The sequence below is a fragment of the Camelus bactrianus genome, chromosome 17 (genome assembly GCF_048773025.1).
Source record: "Camelus bactrianus isolate YW-2024 breed Bactrian camel chromosome 17, ASM4877302v1, whole genome shotgun sequence".
Taxonomy (NCBI): Eukaryota; Metazoa; Chordata; class Mammalia; order Artiodactyla; family Camelidae; genus Camelus; species Camelus bactrianus.
In genome coordinates, this window is record NC_133555.1 from 42,989,107 (window position 1) to 42,996,336 (window position 7,230).

A 7,230-nucleotide genomic window follows, 5' to 3' on the forward strand; every position below is an offset into this window, starting at 1 on the left:
AGAATGTAAGCTCCATGAGGCCAAGGGCCTGGTCTCTCTTCTTCATCACGTATCTCTGATATTTAGGTGCGCGTACAATAGGTGCTCAGTGAATGTGTGTTAAATGAATGAAAGATCAAATGTCAGTGCTGGAGAGGAACTTGTAGATCAAATAAAAATCTGTTTTGTTTTTATTAGAGGGGAAAATGGAAGCTCACCTACGTTAAATACTTGTCCAAAGTCAACTAATACGTGGTACAATGAACCCGTGTCTGCTTACATGCCCACCAACCCCAACGGTCTTTGCTTTATTCAGCTTTGGAACCTATGACCAACCTGCCAGCAGCACACATTTCTTCTCCAAGTCTTCAAACTTATCGTGATATTATGCATAGTATTGCTAAAGACTCATTTCCAAAATAAGAGCTTTATCATTATTCAGGCACTATTCAAAAAGAATATGGAAGAAAAGTAAAAACCTTCCAAAATTCCACCACCTTCCAGAAATCACTATTAGAGTTTTTGTAAGCCTCCTTCTAGAAGCACCTACATATATGGGTATGTTCTAGATTTATATATATTTACATAAAAATGATCTCAGGGCATGAAATGTTTCTGTAACTTCCTTTCCCTTCAGTAATATGCCATAGAGATCGTTCTGCATCCATGAATATATGTGTACATTATCTGTTTTAATGAGTGTATATTCCACTGTATAATGCCCCATGATTTATTCATGAAGGATCATTTATGCTTTTTGCTAAGGACTATTAGAGAGCAATTAAAAACTCATTCTCTCTTATTCTTACATATCAACTTGGAAACGTTAAGTTCTATTAGCCCCATTCTATAGATGAGGTCAGAGGAAGCCTGAGAGGCGTTATGACCTCCCTAACAGGACACGGTGAGTGCGCAGTAGGGATTCTGGCCACATCTTCAGACTCTGAACCTCAGGCTCCCGACATGTAGATCAGCGGTCTCAGTGTGATCGCTGCTGTATGAGAGGCCTGCACGCCGGGTTTGAGGGCACAGGGAGGGGAAGGATGGTACCCACCAAGTGGAAGGGATGTTCTGGAAGGTTCCAGTGGAATCTGAAAGGTGGCCTACACTTTTTCTGGAATGTACAGTATCAATACAGACATGGAAGGGTGTTTGTGTAGGGGTGTTCCGGTTTGGGTCTGAGAAAAGCAGTTTCTTTTCTTTGAGAGTGACATTTACTGATCACGGACACCATGCTCAAAAAAGGGAAAGGCTGGAGAAATTCCCTCAATAATAGTTTTAGGTGCTTTTACAAATGGCTCCTGGGGAAAGTTGGATCTCAGTTAGCCAGGGGGGGAACAGCACTGGTTAGTAACAGAAGGAAGAAACAAAGCATTTCAAGGATTTCTGGAAGATGAAATGGGCCGCAGGGTAAGAAACGTCAGCGTTCAGAGAGTTCTGAGAGACACAGAGAGAATCCTCCTGCCATGAAACCAGACACACAGCCCTGGTTCCCTCGGAAGCAGGAACCCATTTGGTAGACGGGGCCCTACAATTCAAATATATGTGTAACTTGCACATGGACAACCTCTAAAGGATTATGAATATTCCATTTGTGCTGTTAATCACGATGCATCTTAAATGTCACCCCTTGAAGACTGACATTCAAAACACAGAACGGGAACTCCAGCAAACACGCATAATAGCTCCTGCTCTTTATCCGTAAAGCTTAGCACTTATTTTGAACTATGCTCTAAAAGCTTACAGAGTCATGCTGAGGGGGCCAGTGAATCTCAAAAATTCTCTTTACAATGTTTTCCAGGGAGGGATTATGTTACTGCTCGGTCCTTCTGCCTTCTGGAACCCTCTGTGTTCCTCCATTAACTCATTTGGCAGCCACAAGCCATCCGTCAGGCACTTGACAATTGGCCTGGAAAAGATGACTCAGGCTTTAAGCCTTAAATGCCCGTTTCTTCCCTCCATAGCCAAGGCAATCTTAGCCACAGTGCCTAGACCTAGGAAACAGATCTGTCTTTAATTCTTGCAGAGTTGGCCAGAAAGATGAGGATTTTGTCTCCTTAGTTAATCATGATAACTCACCAGATGCAGGGTATGGTGGGAGATGGCATCGATGGAGTGGTTATTTAACAGGCCTTTGGACGGGGTGGTTGCCTGCATCTCAGTCCCGTTTCCTCCTTGAAATACAGGCTGCTGAAATGCCCAAGTCTACCACACCATGTCCAAGGACACTGAGGAAGCCCAGGCTGGCTGGTGACTCTCTGTACTGCGCGGGATCACTGAGTTCCTTAGAATGCAGTGGGAGCTGCTCATGTAGACCATGAGATACACACCCGGATTTTAAATAAGATCTGCTCTGTTTTACCATTTGTTTTTCCTCAATACCACTTATCTAGTTAATCACCATGTCTTGTTGGTTCTGCCTCTTGTGTGGACATGGGGGTAAGGAGTTATTATGCATCTGAAGGTATCTGAGATCATTACAAAATGAGGTAGAGATGTCTAAATAAGTGAAGTCCTTATTTTATTCACTGATTTATTTATCGACAGATGCCAAGACCTGCTGTGCACCAGGCACTCCATGAGCTGCAGGAGTAGAGAGACGTAAGTGCATATTCCCTGACCCAGAGGGAAAATCCAGCTCTACAAGGAAGGCAGAGCTGGGGACGAAGAGTAACCATGTGTATGAAGAGAGGGCCGGGGGAGCCGGGGGAAAAGAGAACTAACTCCATGGAGAAGCGAGGGGGAGGTTCACCAAAGGGGGAAAAAAATTAATATTGGAAGGAAAGTGGTAGTTTTCCAAAAGGAGCAGAAGAAAAGTCATTCTTGGCATCTTAAGATGAGTACACTTCTCTGCTTATATTTCCCGGGGCTATTTATTTTATTATTGCTACTTGGGGGGTATTGAAGGGACCTAGAATTGTCACCATTCTCCTTTCCCATTGAATTTGTTTTGGTAATTGTCCCAGTATAACCCTATTCTCACTCAAAATTCCCTTCCTTTAATGACACCCACTAACATGTTTTTAAAATATATATTTCAGATACGTATGCATATTGGAAAATATGTGGAGTTAATCTGTGTGTATGAGTGTTTTAAATTGCATAAAACATATTGTGTGTAGCATATTTCCTCTTTCTAACCTATTTCAGGAAACAGTTTGACTTTTTTAAATAAGATTAAAAGTAAAATATGTAAAGATCATTTAAGATGGATGAAGGCCATGTTACTGAACGTATCCTCTTTCGTTGTCATATAGAATTAGGTTGCGTGAATCTGTCATAATTTATTTAATTCATCATCTGTTGATGGTTAGGTTGTTTCCATCATGAACAGTACTGCTTTGGACATTCCCATATGTGGCTTTTGGTGCCAATGCATAAGCAGGAATTATGGTTCCAGCTGTTTTCTCCAGCATGGCTACTGTCTTATTTTAAATTTTATCACTGTGGCTTTATTTGCAACTCACTGATGATGAATAAAACACCTTGTCATGTGTTTATTGGACGTTTGCATTCTGTCACAGAAGGAGAGAAAAAGAAGCCAGACAAAAAAAAGTACCTATTATATTACGTAATTTATATGAAGTTCAAGGACAATGGTTACCTTTTGGGAAGAAGGACAGTTTATAATTGCAGAGCAGGACTGCGGCTTTCTAGGGGGCCAGCTCACTGAACTACGCACAAAACATCAATTTAGACAGTTTATGAGTGGCAGATAAACGGTCCACATAAAGTGACTAGTCTTCCACTTGTGAGAAGATGGAGAAGATACACTTTTCCCTAGTCTTCCCACTAAGGATGGCTGCAGAACAAACACAAGAACACTCTGAAAGGTGAAGAGAAGAAGGCAGACTGGCTCGGGATTTCAGGACCCAGGGACTGACACAGGGGTGAGTTTCTGGGATTTTTGTTTTGCCGCATGTACCCCAGACTTGGAGCTGAAGGAGCTCGTAAACCAGAAATGCTAAACAGAACAGACAAAATAAAAATGGCCAACAAAAAGCTTCCTCCAGAATACTAACAGGGCGTTCACTATCAGTTACACCCTGTACTAGAATTTGGGGGGTGCAGAGGTGATGGAAAGAGAAATGCCTGCTATCCTGGGGCACATGGTATTGCAGGGATACAGATAAGGCTGGAATTCACTCTAATAGTGTGAAACATGGATTACGGACATTTGTAGCACCATGGTTCTACATCGAAAGATGCAGAATTAGAGGCATTTAAATTTAACAGGTGGTTGGGGAAGGTTTTTTCTGAGGAACTGGTATCTCAACTGAGTCCAAAGGGTGGCTTAAGTAGGGGAAAGAGATGAGGGAGAGGATGGAGGTTCCGGGTGTTGTTGAGTGGGGAATCAGAGTGCTCCAGACACAAGGAACGGCTAAGAATGAGAGGATTTCCCACTCTTGAGTGTGATTTATTCAGGGTCAAGGCTGATGAAGAGCAGGGGTTTCACTAAGTGTTTAGAAGATGAATGAGTGAGCAGACACGTTAAGGTTTGTTTTCCTGTATCAGTGAACATAAGGATATACAAAACTGTCACTTTCTTTGCTTGAGGAACTTGTGGCTATTCATCCATCCTTCCGTCCATCCACCCACCCACCCACCCACCTACATACCTACCTTCTTACTTATATATCCATCCATCAAACTAGTTATTTTGCAATTATAGTTTCTAGATTAACTAGTTTTCCCACTCCAGGTGATTTTACTCATACAAAAAAAAAATCTGATATTTTAGATAATCTGAGTAGCCTACCTCTAAGTAAATGTACAATTTCCACTACATTTGCTTTCTTTTAATATTAAAAAAACTTCCAGACTCCTGTATCTGCCCTCAGAATTCTTAGGAACCTGGAGAAGCCATTCCTCTGTTTCCATATTCTTTTTCTGTTCTCTCCTTCTGTTTCTCTTTTCTTCTTCGGGATTTACTTCCCCCGATTCCACATCACATAGCCCCAGACTTTTGGGGCTCAAAGAGGTCTTGGAAAAGCAAACCAGTCCATCCTCTGTACTTCACAAATGAGAAAACCGAGCAGGTGATAATGTCTATCCACGGTTATCCAACCTTCTAACCCTAGTTATTTCACTAAGTGACAGCCCCTGTGTTTTTAAAACATTCTCTTCTCAATAGCCAGCCTTCTGGTCTCTACTGTAAGAAATAAAATAAAATAAGCACAGACTGTTTTGGGGGGTTTGGGGAGAAAATAATTTTTTATATATATGCATCTTGCTTCATAAAATATCACCTTTGAGGCCATATTGATATTTTTAATTGAAGTATAGCTGATTTAAATGCTGTGTTAGTTTCTGGTGTACAGCATAGTAATTCAGTTATACATGTATCATTTTTCATATTCTTTTTCATTATAGGTTATTACAAGATATTGAATTTAGTTCCCTGTGCTCTACAGTAATCTGTTTTATATACAGTAGTGTGTATCTGTTAATCCCAAACTCCTAATTTATTCCTCCCCCCTTTCCCCTTTGGTAACTGTAAGTTTGATTTCTATGTCTATGAGTCTCTTTCTGTTTTGTAAGTAAGTTCATTTGTGTCATTTTCTTTATTCCATATTTAACTGGTATCATGATATTTGACTTACTTCACTTAGTATGATAATCTCAGCTCCATGCATGTTGCTGCAAATGGCATTATTTCACACTTTTTTATGGCTGAGAAGTCCTCCATCATGAATATATACACACACAATATCTTCTTCATCTGCATTGCTATTTCTTTACAAACTGTACATGCACACTCTTGATGGGAAGTCCTATTGGGAGCTCTTGGCTCTTCACATTATATTTCGGGGGAGATGTAAATGACTGACTGGGTGGATTACTCTTAATTGTTATGATATGTAACAAAGGAATTATGAGCTGAAAAGTGGAAATTATTGGATGATGAAGATACACTGGGGAATCTCAAGGCTCATGGAGGGTTTTTTCCCCCAGGTTATAAAAACAAACTTTTAAAGGAAATTTTAAAACATTTTAGGTTATTTCTGTTGCACATCCCTACATGGTGGACCAATTCCCAATTCCCAAACTCTCAAAAGCAGGCTAATTATAGAGCAATGACTGACAATGGATAATGACAAACTGTGAAATTCAGAGTTGTTTTCATCATAGCATCTAAGAGAAGGGAAACGAAGGCCTCCTGCACGTCCTCAGCGGCCCAAGCGCCAGCAAAGTTGTCTGGAGGTGTTGTGAGAGGGTCATGGGGCTGCTCTTCTTTTTAAGAAAGTGAACCCTTAGAAATGTGATCATTTTGAAAAAACCAAGGAGAGAAAAGTACTACCTCATACACAAAACCCTTACAGTTGTGGAAGCGATGTTGACTATGAAAATACGACGTGAATTTCAGTATCTGGAGACTATGTGACTACAGCCACGCATGTATCTAACTAAAGAGGAAGCAGGCACCTCAGAAAAGAGGGATAATTTACAAGCCTCACTCATTAGAACAAACAGAGTATTGTAAAACCTCCACTCGTTCACTGAGATGACTCCATTGTTTAAAAATCCATGTGATTATTAGCAACAGCGGCAGAGACAAAATGCTAGTTTTTTCCCAGAATGTTAATTCCTTAATGTGCGTCTTCCTTTTTTCGCAATAAACTATCTCTGTGATGAATGGTTTCCAGTCATTATTCTCCCACCTTCTACATGTCTTTTAAATTATTTTTCTCTCCAAAAATGTTAGTTCTCCCCCACCAAACGCACACATCCTGTATTACTTCACCATTTCAACAGAATTCTGGCAAAATCATAATGGTATTTCGTATTATCATTCCCCATCCTAAACGCCACAGAGTATGGACTAACCAAATATTTTCTCCCGTAGGTGGCCACCTCTTAACCAGACCTAATTGCTGACTCTGGCAGCACCGTATTTTGACCTCTTCCTTGGTTCCAGTATCCTAAGTGTTGTCATAACCTCCCCACCACTTCCTGTCACATTTCAAAATTACTGCGTCATCTCCTCTGATTTAAAATTCTGTTCACTTACCTGCTCAGGGGTTGAATGGCTTATTTCCTTGTTTCTATTGCATTTCAGTGACTCTGGAATCTCATAAGTAAATTCTGACTAGGATCATTAAAGACAGTCTAGACTGCTGGGTAGGAACAGAAACAGCCAGCTGTTTGGACAGTCTGTGACTCACTGGTTCCTCTAATCATAACCTCACACTGTTCCTGTGAGAGGCACTGTCACACTCTAGTTTTCACATGTTCAATGTTCCTTCCACA